The sequence below is a fragment of the Panthera uncia genome (assembly GCF_023721935.1).
Source record: "Panthera uncia isolate 11264 chromosome A1 unlocalized genomic scaffold, Puncia_PCG_1.0 HiC_scaffold_17, whole genome shotgun sequence".
Lineage (NCBI taxonomy): Eukaryota > Metazoa > Chordata > Mammalia > Carnivora > Felidae > Panthera > Panthera uncia.
Window position 1 is genome coordinate 10,074,518 of NW_026057577.1, and position 25,525 is coordinate 10,100,042.

The window sequence follows — 25,525 nt, forward strand, 5'->3', positions numbered from 1 at the left end:
CTGAATCACTTATTTCTTGACATGAAAGGATACCTATGGTATATTGTTGAATTTAAAAAGTAAGGTTTTAATAATACAGACAATGTAGTCTCATACATTTAAGAAATACATATCTATGTATTTGTGTGAAAGTATGTGTAAACATGTACGTGTGTGTATATATATGTACGTATATATACATGACTGCATAGAAAGAGATACTTGGGGTACCTGGGTGACTCAGTAGGTTAAGCATCTGACTTCTAATTTGGGCTCAGGTCATGATCTCATGGTTCATGAGTTCGAGCCCCACATCAGTCTCTGCACTAACTATGCGGAGCCTGCCTGGGATTCTCTCTTTCCCTCTCTCTTTGCCCCTTTCACTCTCTTTCTATCTCAAAAAGAGAGAGAGAGAGAAAGAGAGAGATACTAATACCTAACACATTTATTCTTAGCAATTACTAGCAATCACAAATTATTAGCAATAACACTCAAGGGAGTAAATGTAAGAAAGAATGGAGAGAAACTATCCCTTTTTAATTTAAGGTCTTATGCATTGAAGAAAACTTGACAGTTCTAGTATTAATCAAGTTAAAAGTATTTAAACTTATTTTAAGTTTGCCTCTTCTTCCACATTTTTCTAACAAGGTTCAGAAATCAAGCTCAGAAGCCAAGCCTGTTATAAAATTAAGAAGCCGCCAAGAAGCACGTTATTCTACAGTATGCAGCATATCAGCGTCCTTTGGACTCTCCTCTCATCATGAAAACAGTGTCTGGGATAACTATGGTATTGCTTTTGTCAAGTCGGCTGAGACCTCTAAAAAGATGCAGAATTTTCACTCAAAAAGTGAGCATAAATTAAATAGCATTTCCATGTTTCTGTAGCAGAGCCATCCTGCAAAGGCAGGTCCTGGGCTGAGCTAGCTCACTGCTCCTCAGAGGAAGCCCAAAACACTGCCCCAGTTCTCCTGGTGCTGACAAAAGCCACTACAAGCCACATTCGATCTGCAAAGAATGCCACCAATTTCCAGTCTTCGCCTTTGTCTATACTTATGACTGCCTTAGTGTAAAACCTTTGTGTGTGTGTGTGTGTGTGTGTGCACGCCCATGTGCTCACACACTGAGTTCAGTATTTACCCAACCTTCTTATGTCCCAGGTAGTTCTTAGGCTGCTAAGTTTCTCATGCTCTTTGAGCAATTTTTTAAATTTCAGTAGAGTTGACACCTTACATGAGTGTGTTGGATCCTTTTGGCAAAACTTGAGTTGCCTGTAAAGGCTGGCGTGGTGGGAGAATGAGTCACACCCATTTCCCTCCTAAGCCACTGTGTTTACAGTCAACAGTTCACCCAGCCCTGCCCCACATCTGTGCCCCTCCACGTCCTTCCAGGCACTGGCTTCACAGTAGACAAGGACAAGGATCTAGGCAGCCCCACAGCCTCAGGAAGACCCAGGATAAGAATATGGGAATAAAAACAAGAGTTGGTTGTACTCTGCAAGTACTATTTACATTTGCCCAATGGCACAGCATCTCACAGAAGAGATAGGTGCCAAAAGCCTTCAGTAATGGCACATGAACATGAAGAAACCCAATGGAGCATGACAGATCACCTCAGTGCTCCCATTCCTGGGAGTATTAGAAGTTTCCAAAGAGACGAGGGAAAACTTTTCAGCTTCTCTGAGACAAAACTGAAATACAAGGACCAGCTAGCTTCTCTTGTTCACCTAATAACGGGCATTTGTTCTTTCTCCCTCTCCCTGTTGCTCAGTTAATATGATTCAGCCTTCATGTTCAGATCGAGTGTGAGATCTCCAGTCAAGATTCCCCTAAAGTAAGTCCTTAGTAGAGGCTCTCAATGTTTTGTACTGCTGCCATCACAGCATATATCAACAGTGCAATTTCTTCTGTGTTTGTATGCATGTTTCATTAGGATATGATTGTTTCATTACTGACTCTTCACTGACCTGTAAATTCCATGAAGACTTAATCTTACAGCACCGTGCCTATAACATGATCAGTCCTCAAAAGCTCACTGAATAGAAGGGCAAAAAAAAACAAAAACAAAAAAACGAAGGAAGGAATGGATGAAGCCAATTCATCTCAGAGGCTGCCAGCCTCCCTTACACTCAACATCACCATGGTCAAGCTTGACTCATTTGTCAGCACATGGACTAATGATCAAGAGGAAAGGCAGGAAAGTTGAGAAAAGTATGTGTGTAAGTCACTAGGGCTCATGCAAGAAAGAAGAGTAGGCTTTTATGGGTGCCTACCTCAGCTTCTCTAGTTGATCAGACATTCAGAAGCATGAGGTGGAAAGTGAGGTATGAGAATAAAATCAGGAAATGTGCTTGTGGGAGAAAAGATAGGTGGTAGAGAAGACAGTCTGAAAGCAGGAAAGGCCAACTTTGGGGATAGTCTAGTAGTAAGCATGATGGTCTAGTCCCAGGAAGACTGGTTCAGCTATGTTTGAGTGCCAAAACACCAATCCTTTGGAGTACTAGACCAGGTACTAGACAGGAGCTCAACATGGAGGGGGTAGAATATGTTCCTACAGCGAGATGCCCTTCATTATTCACGGTCCCTAAAACTGCCAAGAAAGCATTAAGATGCCAAAGGACTAATTCGTCTTGCAATAACTTAGGAGATTTTATTGCCTCCATAAAGCCAATAGGCAATTCAATGAATCAAACCCATTTTAAAGAAGAATACTTTGACAAAGTATGTATCATTTTTAAAACCTTTTCTGATATTAACATATTCCATTCCATTCCTTTCCAAGTTGAAGTACCTTCCCTTCACCATAACAACCTGCATCTCATGACAAGCAGAGAGCTATTATTAGCAAAAAGAGGAGCATTTCCAATTCACACGTCTGCCTTCTCAACCGTGGGAATATTTTCAACCTCTCCTGCGTTGATACTAATCACAGAAAGCTTTAAAATTGGGAAGAATAAAATCCCAAAGAAAAGGCTCTGCTGATATGCAAATGAAATTGGAATCTACTTTAAAGGGACAAACGTATCAGTTAACACGTGTGCCAGAGAAAATAAGTCAACAGTATGAAGGAAAAAGTTCTAAATACACAAACATCATTTTTTGTTTTTTGTTTTTTGGTTTTTTTTGGGTTTTTTTAGTAAATCAACATTTATTCAACACCTATACTGTGCTGGGTAGTGTGTTAGATGATAAAATACAGACCAAAACATATTTGTAACAAGGACGGTTAACTGATTAGAAGAAAACAACAAAACACAATAAAACACGGCTTCGCTAGATATACAGGCAAAGGATACAGACAATTCCCAAAAGAGGCCATAGCCTAAAAAATATCAACATATGAAAACCCTGATCAAGTAGTGATCAGAGATACAAATTAAAACCATAATGAGATCATTTCAATTATCAAATTAATAAGAACTACAAATGAGGAACATTCTTTTTCTTAATTCTACTATAATAATTGCTTTGGGGGTCCATATTTCAACTATCTTAATTTGCCAAAGTGAACATATTTTGAATTTTAGTCAGAGAGTATTTATTAATTACTAGTGCTGTTTCTAATTAATTACTATTCCATTTTCTAACAAAGTCCTAAATTTACTTAATCGGATTTTGTCTTAACTTCCCAAAACAATTTTTTTGTTGTGTTGCTTTCAATGGACAGAGACAGAGGCTTTTTTCTGGAATGCTCAAACACATGTCTACTTTCTCACTCCCTAGATAGATGCCTCTCGATGGACTTTAGAGTCAAAGGTTAGTGTGTCTTTCCAGAGCTATAGCTAACTAGAATGCCTTAGTGAATAACTCAAAAATGCTTCTTACCTTGAATTATCTCTATGGCAAAGCTAAATCACTTCACATAACCATTCTAAAAAATTTTTTAATGTTTATTTATTTTTCAAAGAGAGAGAGAGTGAGCAGGAGAGGGGCAGAAAGAGAGGGAGACAGAGAATCCAAAACAGGCTCCAGGCTCTGAGCTGTCAGCACAGAGCCCGACACAGGGCTCAAACCTACGAACCATGAGATCATGACCTGAGCCGAAGTCAGACGCTTAACCGAGAGCCACCTAGGCACCCCTCACATAACCATTTTAAGTTAAGGCATGTCCTTATTCAAGTAAGCAGAGCCCATGAGAATAGTCTCGGGCACTGTTTATAGATCTAGAAGTGAAGGAGGAGGGGCTCCATTGTCATTTCTGCACCAGAACTGCACTCAAAGAAATCAGAGTGCCAGACGCCAGGTGGGAGGCTGGAGAAAAGGAGATCAGACCAGTACGCATCTGTCTCACAGGCCTTGAGCATCTTGATATGGAGGACCACGCACTCACTCCACATAAATCTGTTTTGTTTCATTTTAAGTCTCGGAAGTTCCTGCTTTGGCAAAAGAGATCATGTCGTATGTTGCCTAAGCTCTTTCTCCTTATCTAGATGAGTAACTCTCCAGGGGGGTGGGAGAGGTGGTGGACACCAGCACGATGGGATGGGAGAATATGTACCTTGAAAAGGTATATGACACAACTTCTTAAGTAGGAAAGACAGGGGCCAAGAAGCTGGGGATGACCCACAACTTAAGATGTATTCTGTCTGAGAAGGAGCTTGCGTGCAGAGCCACAAAACAAGTTGAGGAATACTGCTCTCGAGGGCTGGGATTATCTACTGTAGATATTTACATAGGGAGATATGGTGTATTCACCACCCGCAAGCCAAGACTGCTCCTTTTTCTGAGTTACCGGCCCCATGAGATCCTCTAGGCCACAGGTGACCCTGGGCACAATTATGAAGTATGGCTTTTGTACAATCCCGTCTCTTCTGAGAATGGTCATTTCAGCCCACTGGGGGCCTTGTCTCTTCCTGCTCTGATTGCTGGAGGCCCAGCACTCCTCTAGTATACCCCTGAATGGCCAGACTCTCTCTCACATCTCAGGTCCAGGGAGAACTTTTCCAAGACACCACCACACCTGTGAGTCCATCTTCCTTCTCCATCCCTGAGATGCAAACTCTCCTCAGAGACTCTCATTTCTTGGTGTCTCTCAAGAGGATGATTCACAGTGAATTTAAATGATTTAGCTAAATGCAACAATATTGCTTATGGTTTTGTGTCTGCAGAGTATTAATTTCTTTTAGACTTATGTGTCCCCTGCATAATTGAGCTGAAGACAGAATTTTTTTTTAATTTTTTTCATGTTTATTATTTTTGAGAGAGAGAGAGAGAGAGAGAGAGAGAGAGAGAATGAGTATAGCGGGGGAGGGGCAGAGAGAGGGAGACACAGAATCCAAAGCAGGCTCCAGGCTCTGAGCTGTCAGCACATATCCCAAGGCAGGGCTCAAACTCAGGAACCGTGAGATCATGATCTGAGCTGAAGTCAGACGCTCAACCGACTGAGCCACCCAGGCGCCCCAACAGAATGATATTCTAAGACAAAATTGATTGGAAACATGACAGTCAACAAAGATGAAGGTAAGTGGATTCTTGGGCACATGTATGTTGACCCGAGACATTAAATTGTAAGATGGAATGATAGCAAGACTATTTAGGGTAACTAAAAGGATTGATAGACAGGAAAAGATATAAGGAAGTTTCCTCTGCAAGAAAAGCAGGTATGATCATCAACTACAGAGCTAAACCAGAGGTTCTAGAGCCCAAAATGAGATGGATATTGATTTCCACACTATTTACACCTAGCATTCAGCCCAAGTAGACATTTGTGACACCATGCAGTCACCTATAATCGTTCACAAAACAGGGGCAGCTGGGTGGATCAGTTGGTCATGTGTCTGACTTCGGCTCAGGTCATGATCTCACGGTTCATGAGTTCGAGCCCCACGTCAGGCTCTGTACTGACAGCTCAGAGCCTGGAACATACTTTGGATTCTGTATCTGCCTCTCTCTCTCTGCCCCTCCCCTGCTCACTTTCTTTCTCTCTTTCCCTCTCAAAAATAAATAAATGTTAAAAATTTTTTTTTTAAATAGTTCACAAAACAATGATACATAATTGTATCAAATTCTCTGGCCTTGTCTCTTGCTAGCTGTAGGTCCTTGGGCAATTCTATGTCCTCATTCTGCCACAGTTTCCTCGTTTGCAAAATATGAGTTCACAATAACATCTACCACAAACGTGTCTCATAATGACTCTGAGTATTAGTAACAGTAAAGGACTAAATACAGTATCTAGAACATAGTAATAGCTCAATAACTGTTAGCCACCATTCATGCCAACTCCGGAAATTATCTTTAATTTTTTTATCTTTACATCTCTTTGATCTTTCCTCATTCAGTTTTACTATTATCTTAATCTACAATGACCTTGTAAGTATAATTGAACTTTTCCACATGCATTAGCATTTGTTATTTTTAAATTGAAAATTATTTATACACCTTGTCCACCCCTCCCACCTTTTTTTTTTTAAATGATTTGTAGATACTTTCTCAAGGTTGACATCTGGTTTTTAAGATTTTCTTTAGAGTCAGTCTCATAAAAAGGAATTCAAACAATACATTTTTTAGACATGAAACCTATTTGAAACATCTCCAGAGGTCAAGATCTTAGGGTCAATTTAATATGAAGAAACTGAAGGCCAAGGTCTTATGGCTATAAAATAAAATCTGAAATACACACACACACACACACACACACACACACACACACAATCATGGCATTTTGTTGGAAAATGCTTCCAAGCCCTTGTTTATAGAATTTGTATAAAGTATGGGATGTTGTAGAAATATAGAACATCACACTGCCCTTTGGCACCCTGCTGAGTGCAGCTGGCTCTTCTTCAACAAGACTCGGCTGTATGAAATGCACCAAGGCTATCTACTTCAAAGCGAACACACATCATCCAAAGTACCTGGAACACAGCACCAGAACACGCGGTTACAGCCTCCTTCCGGTAGGTAGCTCACAGATCAAGAGGACTCAGACAAGTTGCATGCTCTCTAAATAGCTGAGCCAAGGCAACTGTTGGAGCTATTTCTTTCTTTATTTTTTTTAATTAAAAAAAAAAAGGCAGAACTTCAGGGTAAACAGTGCTACACAGGACTTTATCGTCAATCGATAAATACCAGTCAAGCTAATATACCCATCAGGCTGAGACTCGAACAGGTTTTGAAGCTCCCAATTAATTGTCCATAAAAGTCTTGTCATTACTTTTACTATTTCTCAATAAAATGTAAAGTGTTTTGGCATCACACACACAAAAAACAAGAGCCAGACAGAATCAATTGAACCTCTAGCATGCATCTTTCTTTCAGCATAAAGATACTTAGATGTCCTCAATACTGGTTTATAACCCCATTCATTAACAGTCACTGCTGTTGTGCCAAATAGTTAATGATTGCCTGCTATGTACTGGGGCTGGCAATACACTATAAATATAATAGTTCTTGTCTCAATCAATCATGGAATTTAGCAACTAGTAGGGGAAAATGACCATGACAACACATTGAGAGAAATTAGGAGGCCCTCCTGACCAGCTTCCTGGTGGAAGTGATCTGCAAGCTGAGACTTTAAGAATATGAATAAAAGTTGGGGAACCTGGCAGGCACAGTCAGTAGGGTTTGTGGCTCTTGATCTCAGGGTCATGAGTTCAAGCCCCCACATTGGGTGTAGAGATTACTTAAATAAATTAAAGAATACGAATATAAAACTAAGCAAAAGGAGAAACAAATTCCAAATATAGGGAAATGCCATTGCAAAGGTGAAGCAAAAAAAAAAAAAAAAAAGGTTTGTCAATTATATCTCAATAAAACTGGCAGGGGAAGGGGAAAGCAATGAACAAAGCACTCTCCTTACCCCTAAGGAGCTTACAGCCCCTTTGGAAAGAAAGACAAGCAGTCAAGTTATATCAATAAGTGAATCGATCACAAATCATGAACCACATGAAGCTAAGAAAACAAAGGTTTTTTGTGGATGGTGTATATTCCAATGGTTTTAAATTTAAAATTATTTCAAATTAAAAATTACTTAATAATGTACTTGACCTGGGGCACCTGGGTGGCTCAGTTAGTTAAGCATCCGACTTCAGCTCAGGTCATGATCTCACAGTTCACAAGTTCGAACCCCACATTTGGCTCTGTGCTAACAGCTCAGAGCCTGGAGCTTGCTTCCGATTCTGGGTTTCCCTCTCTCTGCCCTTCTCTCGCTTATACTTTATCTCTGTGTCTCTCAAAAATAAACATGAAAAAAAAATAATAGTGTACTTGACTCTTGAACAACCCCCCCCCCTTAAGTAGTCAAAAATCCATGAATAACTTTTGACATCCTAAAAATTCAACTACTAATAGCCCACTATTGACCAGAAGCCCTACTGGTAACATCAACAGTTTATTAACACATATTTTGTATGTTATACGTATTATATACTGTATTCGTATTATAAAGTAAGCTAAAGAAAAGAAAATCTAATTAAGGAAATCATAAGAAAGAGAAAATACAGTTAGAGTATGGTATTTACTGAAAAAAAGAAAATCTGCATTTAAGTGGACCCATGCAACTCAAACTTGTTCAAGGCCCAACTGTAATTGATTTGCAGTGAAGTTAAACCAGAAATTTTGGAACTGGAGTTAAAATTTCTGCTCCAGGGAAAGGTATCCTGGCCATCTGGCTGCCTTAGCCCCAGGCCACTAGCTCGCTTCAGCCTCAGTCATCCCCCTGAGGAGGCCCTCCACACCCTACCTGCTGGAGGTGAAGCAGTCCCACCAAGACAGCCCCAGTACATCACCCACCAGAATGCTCCCAGACAGTGCCCATTACAACTCCAGAATCTTGCAGAGGAGACACAGGCACAAAGCACCCTGGGACATATCAGACCTACACCCACTTCAGCTCCAGATGACTAACCAAAGACGCCATGCAGAGAACACCCCAAGACACCCCACTTCAACCTGTGCCTGCTATACCTTTGGCTGTGCCGCAAAGCTGCTGGCCACACAGAGCATCCTGAAACCTCCCAGCCCATGCTCACTTTAGTTCCAGCCATCTCACCAAGGCAACCTCAGCAAAAGTACCCTGGGACCACCAGCCTGTGCCTCCTATAGCTCCAGCAAGCCAGCCAAAGTCACCAGGCACACACAGTCTACAAGGAAATGTTCTTACACAAAGCCATTCCTTCAAGACTATGAAAAGTGGCTGTTCCATCTAATTCATAGAAACAAATGCAGAAAGGCAAACAAAATGAGGAGACAGAGGAATATCCTGTAAAACAAACAAACAAAAAAAAAGACAAAAAAGACAAAACTTCCGGAAAATAACTATATGAAACAGACATGAGCGATCTATCTGATCAGGAGTTCCAAGGAACAGTCATAGAGATACTCACCAGACGTGAGAGAAGAGGGGATCAAAACAGTAAGAACTTTAACAAAGAGATAGAAACTATAAAAAAGAACCAATCAGAATAGAAGAATACAATAACTGAAATGAGAAATAAATAAGAGGAAGTCATCAGGTTAGACAATGCAGAACACATCAGCAATCTGGAAAGCAGGGTAGTAGAAAGCTCCAAAGCTGAGCAGCAAAAAGAAAGCAGAATTTTTAAAATAAGGATAGATTAAGGGATTTCTCGTATATCAAGCATATTATATACATTATAGGGATCCCAGAAGGGAGAGACAAAGGGCAGAAAACTATTTGAACACAGAATAGCTAAAAACTTCCCTAACCTGGTAAAGGAAATGAAAATCCCATCCAGGTTGCAAATGTAGCCCAAAAAAACATGAACCCAGAGAGGCCCACAAAAGACAATCTTAAAGGCAGTAAAAGAAAAGTTATGTACAAGGGAAACCCCATAAGTCTAACAGGTGATTTTTCAGCAGAATCTTGGTAGGCCAGTGGGGAGTGGCATGGTATATTCAAAGTGCTGAAAGAAAAAATCCTACAACCAAGAATACCCAGCAAGATTATTCAGAACTGAAAAAGAGTTTCCAAGACAAGAAAAAAAAAGTTAAAGAAGTTTATCACAACTAAACCAGCCTATTAAGAAATGTTAAAGAGGGATACTTGGGTGGCTAGTCAGTTGAGCATCCAACTTCAGCTCAGATCAAGATCTCCAGTTTGCGGTTCAAGCCCCACATTGGAATCTGTGCTGACAGCTCAGAGCCTGGAGCCTACTTTGGATTCTGTCTCTCTCTCTCTCTCTCTCTCTGCTCCTCCCCCACTCACTGCTCTCTGCCTCTCAAAAATAAATAAAAACATTTTTTAAAAATTTTTAAAAAGAAATGTTAAAAAGACTTCCTTAAGCAGAAACGAAAAGGTCATAATTAGAAGAAAAATATGAAAGGAAAAAACTTTACAGATAAAAGCAAATACATAATAAAGGTAGTAGATCATCATTTATAAAGCTGGTATGAAGGTTAAAAGGCAAAAGTAGTAAAACCAATTTTATCTTAAAAATTAGGAACTCAAAATAAAAAGATGTAAATATGACATCATATACGTAAAGTGAGGAGGGGGAGAGTAAAAATGTAGTATTTTCAGAATGCGTACAAACTTAAATGACCAACAACTTAATACACACTGCTATATATTTAGGCTGTTATATGTGAACCTCATGGTAACCACAAACCACGAACCTATAATAGGTACACACAAAATAAAGAGAAAGAAATCCAAGCATAACACTAAAAAACTCGTTAATCACAAAGGAAGAGAGTAAGAGAAGAAAGAAACAGTAAAACTACAAAAACAATCAGAAAACAATGTTAAAAATGGAAATAAATACATACCTATCTATAATTACTTTAAATACAAATCATCTAGGGGCATCTGGGTGGCTCCGTCTGTTAAGCATCCAACTTTAGCTCAGGTCATGATCTCACAGTCTGTGAGTTGGTGACCCATGTTGGGCTCTGTGCTGACAGCTCAGAGCCTAGAACCTGCTTTGGATTTTGTGTCTCCCTCTCTCTCTGCCCCTCCACCACTCACACTCTGTATCTCTCTCCTTCAAAAATAAATAAACATTAAAAAAATTTTAAATACAAATCGTCTAAATGGATGAATCAAAAGGCATAGGGTTACTGAATGGATAAAAAAAAAAGACATGGGGCACCTGGGTGGCTCAGTCGGTTAAGAATCTAACTTGATTTGAGCTTAGGTCGTGACCTTATGGTTTGTGAGTTTGAGCCCCACATCAGGCTCTGCACTGACATCGAGGAGCCTACTTGGGATTCTCTCTCTCCCTCTCTCTGTTCTTCCCCTGCTTGTGCCTGCTCTCATTCATTCTCTCTCTCTCTCTCTCTCTCTCTCTCTCTCTCTCCCTCTCCCTCTCCCTCCCTCCCTTAAAATAAATAAATTAAAAAAAAAAAAAAGAATGACCACAGAAGTAGGAATGGTTTAAAAAATAGAGAGAAAAAAAAAAAAAAAACAAGACCCATCTATATGCTGCCTACAAGAGACTCACTTCAGGCTTAAAAACACATACACACTGAAACTAAAGGGATGGAAAAAATATTCTATGCAAATGGAAGCACAAAAAGAACAGGAATAACAAAACTTATTGTACAAGACAAAACAAACCTGAAAACAAAGACTCTAATAAGAGACAAAGAAGGGCACTACATAATGATAAAGGGAAAAATCCAACATGAGAATAATTGTAAACATCTATATGCCCAACATGTGAGCACCTAAATACATAAAGCAACTATTAAAAGACATAAAGGGAGAAATTAACAGTCACACAATAATAGTAGAGGTCATTTAATATGCCAGTTACCTCAATGGATAGAATATCCACACAGAAAATCAATAGGGATCAGTGGCTTTGAATGGCACATTAGGACACATGTACCTAACAGATATATACAGAGCATTCCATTTAAAAGCAGAATATACATCCTTTTCAAGGGCACATGGAACATTCTCCACAATAGATCGCATGTTAGGCCACAAAACAAACCTCAATAAATTTAAGAAGATTAAAATAATAGCAAGCAACTTTTCAGACCACAATATGAAAATAGAAATCAATTATAAGAAAACAAACTGAAAAAACAAAAACATATGGAGGCTAAACAACATGCTATGAGACAATAAATGCATCAACATGGAAATCAAAGAGGAAATACATGAAGACAAATAAAAATGGAAACCCAATGGTCTAAAATCTTTGGGACAGAGCAATAGCAGTTCTAAGAGGGAAAATTATAGCAATACAGGTCTATCTCAAGATAAAGAAAAATCTGAAATGAACAATCCAACTTACGTCTAAAGGAAATAGAAAAAGAAGAACAAAGCCCAAACTTGGTAGAAGGAATTAAATAATAAAGATGAGTACAGAAAAAAATCAAATAGAGACCAAGAAAATACAAAAGAAAAGATCAAGGAACCAAAAGCTGGTTCTCTGAAAAAGAGAAATGAAATTAATAAACTTTTAGCCAGACTCATCAAGAAAAAAGAGAGATTAAATTGAAATGAAAGAGGAAAACAACTGACACCACAGTAATACAAAGGACTGTTAAGAATTATGAAAAATTATATGCCAATAAATTAAACATCCTACAGAAATGGATAAATTCCTATAATCTCCCAAAACTGAATCAGGAAGAAATATAAAATTTTGCATGCACTGATTATTAGCAATGAAACTGAATCAGTAATCAAAAAACCCAATAAGCAAAAGGCCAGAACAAGATGGCTTCACATGTCAATTCTATCAAACATTTAATGAAGAGTTAATACCTATTCTCAAACCATTCCAAAAAATAGAAGAGACAAGAAAATTTCCAAATTCATTCCACAAGGCCAGCATTATTCTGATACCAAAGCCAGACAAAGACACTATAAAAAAAAAAAAAAAAAAGAAAACTACAGGAAAATAATTTTCTTTTGATGAACATAGATGCAAGAATCCTCAAGAAAATATTTGAAAACTAGGGGCACCTGACTGCCCCAGTCAGTACAGCATCTGACTCTTGACCTTGGTGTTGTGAATTTGAGCCCCACAGTGAGTGTAAAGGTCACTTAAAAATTTTTTTAAACAAAAAAAAGAAAATATTGGTAAACAAAATTCAATAATAAATTAAAGGATCATTTGAATACGTGAGATTTATTCCAGGGGTGCAAAGATGATCAATATTCACAAATCAATCAACATAATATATCACATTGACAAAACAAAGGATAAAAACTGCATGATCATCTCAATAGATGCAGAAAAAGCATTTCACAAAATGCAACATACGTTCATGACAAAAACTGTCAACAGAATGGTTCAGAGGGACTATTCTCCAACATAATAAAGGCTACATACGACAAACCTACAGCTAACATCATATTCGACAGTGCCAAACTGAAAGCTTTCCATCCAAAATCAGGAACAAAACAAGGATGCTCACTATTGCCACTTTCTTTAACCTAATACTGGAAGTACTAGCCACAGCAATCACACAAGAAAAAGAAATGAAAGGTATCCAAACTGGGAAGGAAGAGGTAAAACAGTCACTTTTTACAGATGACATGACCCTATATATAGAAAATCCTAAAGACTCCACCAAAAAACTATCAGGACTGATAAGTGAGTTCAGTTAAGTCACAGGATACAAAATTAATGGACACACAGAATACGCTAATAATCAAGTCACAGGATACACTCATAATGTCACAGGATACACTAATAATGAAGTAGCAAAAAGAGAAATTAAGAAAACAATCTCATTTACAATTGCACCAAAAATAATAAAATACCTGGAAATAAATTTAACCAAGGAGGTGAAAGACCTGAACTCTGAAAACTCTAAGGTACTGATGAAAGAAATTGAAGATGATACAAACAAATGCAAAAATATTCTATACCCATGAACTGGAAGAATTAATATTGTTAAGATGTTCCTGCTACATACAAAAGAATGAAACTAGACCATTTTCTTACACCATAAACAAAAATAAACTCAAAATGGATTAAAGACCTAAATATGAGATGTGAACCATAAAACTCCTAAAAGAAAACATAGACAGTAATCTCTTGGACATCAGCCTTACCAATATATTAATGGATATATCTCCTCAGGAAAGGAAAACAAAACCAAAAATAAACAAGTTGAACTACACCAAAATAAAAAGCTTTTGCACAGCAAAGGAAACCATCAACAAAACAAAAGGAAACCTAGTGAATGAGAAAAGATATTTGCAAATGATATATCTGATACAGAGTTAATATCCAAAATATAGGAAAAAAAACTCATACAACTCAACACCAAAAAGCTAATTTGATTTAAAAATGTGCAGGAGATCTGGACAGTTTTCCAAAGAAGATAGATAGATGGTCAACAGACACATGAAGATGCTTAGCATCACTAAACATCAGGAAGATGCAAATAAAAACCACAACGAGATAGCACCTCATACCTGTCAGAATGGCTAGTATCAAAAAGAAAAGAAATAACAAGTGCTGAAGAGGATATCAAGACAAAGGAACCCTCTTGCACTGTTGGTGGTAATGTAAACTGGTCCATCCACCATGGAAAACAGTATGGAGTTTACTCAAAAACTTAAAAGTAGAACTACCATACAATCCAGTAATTCCAGTACTGGGTATTTACCCCAAGAAAACAAAAACACTGGGGCGCCTGGGTGGCTCGGTCGGTTAAGCGTCCGACTTCAGCTCAGGTCACGATTGCGCGGTCCGTGGGTTCGAGCCCCGCGTCGGGCTCTGTGCTGACGGCTCGGAGCCTGGAGCCCGTTTCAGATTCTGTGTCTCCCTCTCTCTGTGACCCTCCCCCGTTCATGCTCTGTCTCTCTCTGTCTCAAAAATAAATAAACGTTAAAAAAAAAATTAAAAAAAAAAAAAAAAAAGAAAACAAAAACACTAATTCAAAAAGATATATGCACTTCTATATGTATTGCAGCATTATTTACAACAGACAAGATATGGAAGCAGTCTAAGTGTCCATCAATAGATGAATGGATAAAGAAGATGTGATATGTATACACACATACACACACACACACACACACACACAAACACACACAGTGGAATGTTAGTCATAAAAAAGAATGAAATCTTGACATTTGTGACAACATGGATGGACCTAAAGGGTATTATGCTAAGTGAAATAAGTCAGAGAAAGACTAATACCATTATGATTTTACTTACATGCAGAATCTAAAAACCAAAACAAATGAACAAAGAGATTCATAAATTCAGAAAACAAACTGGTGGTTGCCAGAGGCAAGAGGGTGGGAGGGTGAACAAAATAAGTGAAGGGGAGGGGCACCTGGGTGGCTCAGTGGGTTAAGCGCCAGACTTCAGCTCAGGTCATGCTCTCACAAGCTCAGGTCATGCTCTCACAGTTCATGGGTTTGAGCCCTGCAACCTGGTCTGTGCTGACAGTTCAGAGTCTGGAGCCTGCTTTGGATTCTGTGTCTCCCTCTCTCTCTGCACCTCCCCCACTCATGCTCTGTCTCTCTAAAAAATAAATAAACATTTAAAAAAAAATTTTTAATAAGTGAAGGGGAATGAGAGGTACAAACTTCCAATAGTAAAATAAAAAGTCACAGGGAGGAAAAGTGCAGCATAGGGGATACAGTTGATAATATTGCAATTACACTGTTTGATGAAAGATGGTAACTACACTTATCTTGGTGAGCACAGCATAATGCATAAAATTGTGGAATCACTATGCTGTACACCCAAAACTAATGTAATACTATATATCAGTTATACTTCGAAAATATATTTTTTTAAAATTCCAGTTCCACACACGCAAGGTCTAGCACCCTAGGAAAATACCATTTTGTTTCTCATACCTCCTTACACAGGTATGTAATAAAAGTCTCCCTGGGACTCACTGAGGAATGTCCAGGACATCCTGGGGTGCTTGGGTGGCTCAGTTGGTTAAGCAGTCAACTTCTGCTCAGGTCATGATCTCACAGTTCATGGGTTTGAGCCCTGCAACCAGGTCTGTGCTGGCAGCTCAGAGCCTGGAGCCTGCTTTAGATTCTGTGTCTCCCTCTCTCTGCCTCTCCCCACTCTCACTCTCTCTCCCTCTCAAAAATAAACATAAAAAAAAAAAAGATCTTTCAGTTTTATGGTAAAGACTCATCGTAAATCTAGGTTATTTCAATTTGCTTAGCTACTCACTAATTATGAGGCAAACTACGGGGTTCCAGAGAATGAACAAAATGAAAATAACATAAAGCTTTATAGGGATGAAAAGGACGAAAGCATTGGTGGATGTCAAGAGATAAGTAAGGAATTATATGAAAGGGTTTAGGAAAGAAATGTGAGCTTCAGATGCTCCCTCTTAAAGCGACAAGACAGACTGAAATTTCCTAAAGACAATGTAGATGGTAAGAAGAGACAAGGGCCTACGATAGTAACCTGGGAGTGCAGATTTTGACTCATGGCCAAAGGAAAAGACATTCACAAAGAAGCCTGAGAAGTGTAGGGAGAGAGGGAGAGGGAGAGGGAGAGAGGGAGAGAGGGAGAGAGGGAGAGAGGGAGAGAGGGAGAGAGGGAGAGAGGGAGAGGGAGAGAGGGAGAGGGACAGGGAGAGGGGGAGAGGGAGAGGGAGAGAAGGGAGAGGGGCCAGAGAACTAAGAGTATGATGTTACCAAATTCAAGAAAAAATGAGGAGTCATTCCTTAGTATGTAAAAAGTTTCTGTTTGGAGTGTTTTGGAAAGGGACAGCGGTAATGGTTGGCTAACATCATGAAAACAATTAGATAGTGGTGATGTTTGAACAACAGTGTGAACAGAATCAATGGAATGGAATCGTACATGCAGAATGGTTAAAATGGCAAATTTCATGTTATATATATTTTCCTACCAAAAAGTAGCAACAAAAATATCTATGGAAAAGAGTATTCCAGAAGGAGGGTGTGGTCAAGGGCTGCTTGCTCTTTAAAGTTTTAGTAAGATAATGGGGAGCTTAGGGGTGCCTGGGTGGCTCAGTAGGTTAAGCATCCAACTTCAGCTCAGGTCATGACCTCGTGGTTTGAGCCCCTCATGGGGCTCTGTGCTGACACTCAGAGCCTGGAAACTGCTTCGGATTCTGTGTCTCCCTCTCTCTCTGACCCTCCCCTGCTCACACTCTGTCTCTCTCTCTCAAAAATAAATAAACATTAAGATAATGGGGAGCCTGGTTGACTCCATCAGTGGAGCATGTGGATTGATCTCAGGGTTGTGGGTTTGAGTCCTATATTGGGTGTAGAGATTACTTAAAATCTTTTAAAAGAAAGTAAGATAAAAAAATAAAATTTTAGGAAAATAAGGAGTAAAAAGTAACACTTTTGAATACATGAATGAGGATGTCATGGGTAGCATTGGTAGGTGCTGCAAAGAGGGGATGAGAGGAGTCAGAGGGATAATTGGAGACTTGAGGTAAAAAAATGCAGACAAATCTTTGAAGAACTTTGCCTGGCAAGAGGAGAAGATAGATGGAATAGCAGCTAAAGACTGCAGTTGAAAAACTTTTATTTCCCTTTTCAAATGGAAATAGTTGAATGTGTCCTTTCCTATGTACCCTGTATTCTTAGATAAAACTCTTGCCTCTCTGAGTAGCTTTGAGCAGAAAAGGTAGGAAAACATTCCTTAGTGAGAAAGCCATGAATTACAAAAGCACAAACAAGTTAAGAGTGCGAATTAGATGGGCGCCCGAGTGACTCAGTCAGTCGAGCCAACCACTTCGGCTCAGGCCATGATCTCAAGGTTTGTGAATTCAAGCCCAGCGTCAGGCTCTGTGCTGACAGCTCTGAGCTTGGAGCCTGTTTCAGATTCTGTGTCTCCCTCTCTCTCTGCTCCTCCCCCACTTACACTGTGTCTCTCAAAAATGAATAAAAGTTTAAAAAAAATTTTTTTTAAAGAGTGCGATTAGTTGCCTGCATTCTAGAGAAGTGGCTGTCTCTTCCTTTCCTAAAGGATCTCAAAAAGTCACCAACCCTCCCTGTTAATCAGTTTCCTGATGCAATCATCCATAAAGACAAGAAGAACCGCCTTTGTGGAACAGAACTCCCTGTTTTCTTGCTCTGATCCACACAGTGGGATCTCAAAGGCTAAATGACACCTCAGATTAAATAAACCCGGTGTTACTACCAGACTCTACCTCTAATCTATTTCTTGGCACTCCTTCCAGGCTTCCTCTCATTTCTCAATGTTGCCCTCGTTGATCAATATCCATCTTTTTATTTCTGCCTCCCTTCCTCTTTCCTCTGAAACATCTGTCAAACACAGTTTGGTTCTGTTTCAATCCTTCTTTAAAGAGGTACTCGGAGAAGTTTCCCAACCCGTTCCTCACTTTTATGTAACCCATTCTTAGAAAAAACGTAAAAAATGGTTCCCAATGAATTTCTTCCCTTGGCAAATACTGCAGCCTATGTCTCCTCCTTGTGTTGCAGCCTTACAACCCATTATGAACTCCTCCGTGTATTCACAAAATACTGAGGCCATCCTACGTGCCAGGAACCATGAGAGGCACTGGTTTTACAAGAGAGAGCACCACTGTTTCTGCCCTGGAGTCTGGTGACGAAGTCAAACATTAAACCAGTGATGACACAAATATGTGTAAAATTGTGCTATGCTAACAGGAAGGGCAATGAGACAGAATTGAGGTAGTAGGGGAAATGAAAATAAGTGAATTCAACCTAGTTGTTGAAGTTAGTTGCCAGAGGGGAGAAAGAGGAGGGAAATAGGTGAAGGAGATTAATAGGTGAACTGGTACAAGCTCCCAGTTATGAAATAAATAAGTCATGGAGATGAAAAGTGCAGCACAGGGAATATAGTCCATGTTGTTGTCATATCTTCGTATGTTGACAGATGGTAACTATCGCGGTGAGCATTTCATGCTGTATCTAATTGTCAAATCACTACATTGTACACATGAAACTAATATAATATGATATGTCAACTATACTCCAAGTTAAATAATATGATATGTCAAACTATACTCCTTAAAAAGTTAGGACCTGAGGAGGTCCTACGTGAGTTAAGACTCAAAAAAGGAGCAGGAAGTAACCGTGTTATACCAAGCATAGAAGAGAGAAGAGTTTCGAAGGGAGATGCATCAGCATGTGAAAATGCCCTGTGGCTGACCAGTGTGTGGCTGATCAGTGAGACAGAATGGGGATGGAGAGAGGCCAGTAGGGGTGAACGGGGACATGAAGGAAGAGCCCTGTGTGACATTAGCCAAGAGATGCAGGAGGGTGTTGTTAAAAATTTTGTTCTTTGAAATAAGCACTCTGGTTGAAGTAGTTGGTGCCATTTGGAGGTTCACTACCAAGTCGCTGAACACTGATCAGGAGTCAATTGCAGTGGCTTAGCCCTCAGATGATGTTATTTCAGACTAGAATGATATCAAGAGGTGAATTTTTAGGAGGTAAAATTGACAAGACTTGATGATGAATTGGATCTAGTAGAGGTGAATGTTGGGGGACAAGTAGGGACAGATGATCTCTGGGTTTCCAGCTGGAGCAGCTGAATGGAGGTCGGTGCTGTTCACCAAGATAAGGGGCACTGGGAGAGCTTGAAGATAGTTGAAATCAGCAGGGCCTGAGTTTTGAGTTGAGATTGAGATACCTTTACAGTAACTAGGAGATGTGAGCGAGCAAATGGACAAGGGAGGTCTGATACACAGTCCTCCAGAAGCACACAAGGTCATTTTAGGTCAGACAGAAATCTTATTTTTATTTATTTATGTGTTACAAATGATTGATTTCAGAACTGTTAGGCAGAATTTGGTGAGTCCATTTAAGATCAGGTTTTTTTTAGTTAACTTAAAAATAATAGTACAGCACAGGGAATATTGGCTGGTTGGGTTGATATTTGATCGGGGAAAATCTTGTATGGTACATAAATATTACATATATACATACATATGAGAAGAGATTTCTTCCTTCTCAACCTCTTCCAAAAATCTGAAGAGGAGGGAAGACTCACAAGCTTATTTTATGAAGCCATCATTACCCTGTTACCAAAGTCAGATAAGGACACTATAAGAAAACTTCAGACCAATGTCAATGATGAAGACAGATGCAAAAATTCTCAATAAAATATGAGCAAACCACCTCAACAGCACATGAAAAGGATCATACACCACAATCAAGCAAGATTTAACCCTCGGATATGAGGATGGTTCAAAATACACTCCAATAAATGTGATGCACCTCATCAGTAAAATGAAAGATAAACATTATGTGACTATCTCAATAAATACAGGAAACACATTTAACAAAATACAACACCTTTTCATGATTAAAGCCCTCAACAAACTGGGTATTGAAGGAACATACCTCAACATAATAAAAGGCCATATATGATAAACTCACAGGTGATATCATACTCAATGGTGAAAGATTGAAAGCTTTTCCTCTAAGAGTAGGAAGGACACAGAGCCAACTCTAACCACGGCTCTTCAATATAGATTGAAAGCTCTAGCCACAGTAATGTGTCAGGACAGAAAAATAAAAGTCCTCCAAATCAGAAAGGAACAAGTCTTGTTTATAATTAGTATTTGACAAGGGAGACAAGAATACTCAATGGACGGAAAGGACAGTCTCTTCAATAAATGGCCATGGGGAAACTGTATAACCACAAAATTTAAATCACAAAAATATGAACTAAAGACTTAAACACCAGCCCTGAAACTGTAAAACTCTTGTAAGAAAACATAAAGAAAAAGCTCTTTGACATAAGTCTTGGTAGCCATTTCCCAAAAGCACAAGCAACAAATGCAAAACTAAGTATTACCACATCAAACTTAAAGCTTCTACACATTAAAAGAAACAATCAACAAAAAGAAAAGGCAACCTACAAGATGGGAGAAAATAATTGCAAAGCATATACCTAATAAGCGATTAATATCTAAAATATATAAAGTACTCATACAACTCAATAACAAAAAAAAAAAAACAATCCAATTAAAACATAGACAGTGGATCTAAATAGACATGTTTCTAAATAAGATATAAAGATAGCCAACAGGTACCTAAAAATATGCTCCTAACATCACCAATGATCAGGGAAATCAAACCACGATGGGATAGAACTTCACACCTGTTAGAATAGCTATCATCAGGGGTGCCTGGGTGGCTCAGTTGGTTAAACATCCAACTTCGGCTCAGGTCATGATCTCGCGGTTGGTGTGTTTGATCCCCGCATCAGGCTCTGTGCTGATAGCTTGGAGCAGGGAGCCTGCTTCGGATTCTGTGTCTCCCTCTTTCTCTGCTCCTCTACCCTCCCTCTCTTTCTCAAAAAAGTAAACCTTAAAAAATTCTTTAAAAAAAAAAGCTATCATCCAAAAGATAAGAGGTGACAAGTGTTGGTGGTGAGGATGTGGAATAAAGGGATCCCCCCCACACACTGTTGGTGAGAATATAAATTGTTACAGCCACTATTGCAAACATACAGAGGTTCCTCCTTTTGGATATATACCCAAAGGAAATAAAAACAGGATATCAAAGAGACTCCCATACCCCCATGTTTATTGCAACCTTATTCACAATAGCTAAGACATGGAGTCAACCTCTGTATTCATCAATGGATGAATGGATAAGGAAGATATTATATATATATATATATATATAATATATATATATGTTATATATATATATATAATATATATAATATATATATATTACATATATAATGTATGTAATGTATACATATGTAATATGTATAATATATATTACATGTGTGTATATTATATATATACCTAATATATACTTTATATGTGTGTATATTATATATACACCTACATACATACATGCACACATATACATACACACAGAAACACACTCCCAAAATGGAATGTTATTCAACCATGTGAAAGAAGAAAATCCTACCATTTTTGATATGGGTGGGTTTGAGGGCATAGTGCTAAGTGAAATAAGTCACATAGAGAAAGATAAATTCTGTATGATCTCACTAATATGTGGAATCTAAAAAAAAAGTCAAACTCATAGAAACAGAGTAGAATGATAATAACCAGGGGCTGGGAACCTGGGGAGTGGGTAAGGGGAATGGGGAGATGTTGGTCAAAGGTCTGGTCTTCAGTTATAAGATGAGTAAGTTCCTGGGATCTAATGCAGAGCACTGTGATTACAGTTAACAATAATGTATTATATACTGGAAAGCTGTTAAGAGTTTAGATCTTAAATGTTTTCACTACAAAAAAGAAATAGTACTTGTGTGACATGATGGAAGTGTTTGCTAATGCTACAGTGGTAATCATTGTGCAATCTATAAGTGTATGAAGTCAACCTATTGTACAAGTTAAACTTACACAATGTTATGGGTCAATTATATCTGAATAAAGAAGGGGGGAAGAGAAATATAACAAGTGTTGGCAAGGATGTGGAGAAATTGAAAAACTTGTACACTCTTATTGGAAATGTAAAATGTTGCAGCTGCTATGGAAAACAACAATAGAGTCCAAAATGGATCACACACCTAAATGCGAAATGCAGAATTACAAAACTCTTGGGAGGTAACATAGGAGAAACAGTAGATGACCTTGGGTATGGCAATGACTTTTTTCAAATTTAATTACAAGTTAGTTAACATACAGTATAGTCTTGGCTTCAAGATAGAACCCAGTGATTCATCTCTTACATATGACACCAGTGCTCCTCTTAACAAGTGTCCTCCTTAATGCCCGTCACCTATTTAACCCAGCCCTCACCCACATCCCCTGTGTGTATATTCTATTTTTTCTTCTCTCCCCCTATGTTCATCTGTTGTGTTGCTCAAATTCCACATGAGTGAAATCATATGATATCTGTCTTTCTCTGATTTCACTCAGCAAAATACTTTCTAGTTCCATCAACATTGTTGTAAATGGCAAGATTTCATTCTTTTTCATTGCCAAGTAGTATTCCATTCTCTATATATATCACATCTTCTCCAATGTTGATAGCAGCACTGTCAGTGATAGCCAAATTATGGAAAGAGCCCAAATGTCCATCGATTGATGAATGGATAAAGAAGGCATGACAATGACTTTTTAGATGTGATGTGAAAGGTGTGATCCATGAGAGAAATAAATAAAAAGCTAGACTTCATTAAAATTAAAAACTTCTGGGGGCGCCTGGGTGGCTCAGTCCGTTAAGCGGCCAACTTTGGCTCAGGTCATGATCTCACAGCTTGTGAGTTCGAGCCCCGCATCTGGCTCTGTGCTGACAGCTCAGAGCTTGGAGCCTGCTTCAGATTCTGTGTCTCCCTCTCTCTCTGACCCTCCCCCATTCATGCTCTGTCTCTGTCTCAAAAATAAATAAAACATTAAAAAAAATTAAAAACGTCTGCTCTGCAAAAGACATTGTCATGAAAATGAAAAGACAAGCCACAGACTGGGAAAAAATATCTGTAAGAGACACATTTGATACAGGACTACTATCCAAAATAGACAAATAATACTTAGAACTCAGCAGTAAGAAAGCAAACCACCAGATTACAAAATGGAGCACAGATCTTAACAGACACCTCACCAAAGAAGATATACAGACTGCAGATAAGTATATGAAAACATGCTCCACATCCTATGTCATCAGGGAAATACAAATTGAAATGACAATGGGATACCAATACCCACCGATTAGAACAGTCAAAATCCAGAACACTGTCAACATCAAATGCTGGTAAGGATGTAGAACAAGGAGCTCTCATTCACTGCCTGCGGGAATGCAAAATGGTACAGCCACTTTGGAGGATATTTTGGAGACTTCCTATAAAATGAAATATACACAGCAATCATGCTTCTTGATATTTACCCAAGGGAGTTAAAAACTTACATCCATGCAAAAACCCACACAATGATATGTACCACAGTTTTCTTCATAACTGCCAAAACTTGGAAGCAACCAGTAGGTGAATGGATTAATAAATGGCGGCATATCCAGACAGTGAGGGATTATTCAGCACTGAAGAGAGGTGAGCTACCAAACCACAGAAGGACATGAAGGAACCTTACATACATAGTACTAAGTAAAAGAAAGAATCTGAAAAGGCTATAGACTGAAAAATTCCAATCGTATGATACTCTGAAAAAAAGTAAAACCATGGAGAAGACAACAATATCAGTAGCTTCCAGGGGTTTGGAGGGAGAGGTAAATAGATCGAGCACAGAAGATTTTGAAGTCAGTGAAAATGCTCTGTGTAACGCTATAATGGTGGATACATGACATTATAAATTGATTCAAACCTATAAAAATGGACAACACCAAGAGTGAATCATAATTAAACTATGGGGGCACCTGGGTGGCTCAGCTGGTTATGTATCCCACTTTGGCTCAGTTCATGATCTCACGGTTCATGGGTTTGAGCCCTGTGTCGGGCTTTGTGCTGACAGCTCAGAGCCTGGAGCCTGCTTTGGATCCTGTGTCTCCCTCTCTCTCTGCCCCTCCCACACTCACATTCTGTGTCTCTCTCAAAAATAAACAAACATTAAAAAAAAATTTTAGGTAAAATAATTAAACTATGGACCGTGAGTGATAATGGTGTGTCCATGTGGGTTCACGAACTTTAACAAATGTACCACTATGGTGGGGGCTGTTGAACGTGGGGGTGGCTGTATGCATGGGGACAGGGGATACAGGAAATCTCTGTGCCTCAATTTTGCTATGAACCCAAAAACTTCTCTGAAAACGTCAAGTCTTCATTTTTTAAAATCAACACAAAAAAAGAATGAGGTAAATTACAGTTACCATAAGAAGACAGAACTGGCTTCTTAGCATAAATTGTGGAGGCCAGAAGACACTGGAGTGACATATCTAATCTGATGAAAGAAAATGCCTGACCATCTGGAACTCTCAGAGGAAATGGGCATTAGAAACTTTTCCAAGAAACAAAACCAAAAGAATTTATCACCACCAGACCCATTCCCAAAGGAATATTAAAAGGAATTCTTTAGGCCTAAGGAAAACAACCCCAGACACTAAAATGCAGTGATGAATAAAGAGCAAAGGAAAGGTAACTATGTGGAAAAATTCAAATATGTGATAAGTTTAAAAAACAATAATTATGGGGTATTAAACATATGTAGACAAAAAAATGTATAACAACAAAGTACAAAAGGCAATCTCAAGGAAAGTCCCATCCCAAACACACACACAGTCATGCTCTGTTACTTCCTGTATTATGTCTTTTTTTTTTTTTAATTTTAGAGAGAGAGGGGGCACAAGCAGGGGAGAGGGATAGAGGTGGGGAGAGAGGGAGAGAAGGAGAGAGAGAGGGAGGGAGGGAGGGAGAGAATAAATCTCAAGCAGGTTCCACACTCAGTGTGAAGCCCGATACAGGGCTAGATCCCATGACCTTGGGATCATGATCTAAGCTGAAATCAAGAGTATGACGCTCAACCAAGCCACCCAAGCACCCCACTTCCTGTATTATCTTAATTGCTTTTACCAATATCAAGACTCCTCTTATATGTTTGGTGTCCCTACACTAAATATAATCTCAGTGAAAGCAAATACAGTAACTTACCTGGATTGGGGAGAAATGTTTTGCAGATATGTTGATGTGTGTGTTCTCTGTTGTGCTTCATCCTTATTCACAAACCCCCTGTATTAATTCTGAGGCATATAATACTTAAGGGCAACCTTAGAATTGATACAGTAGAAATGC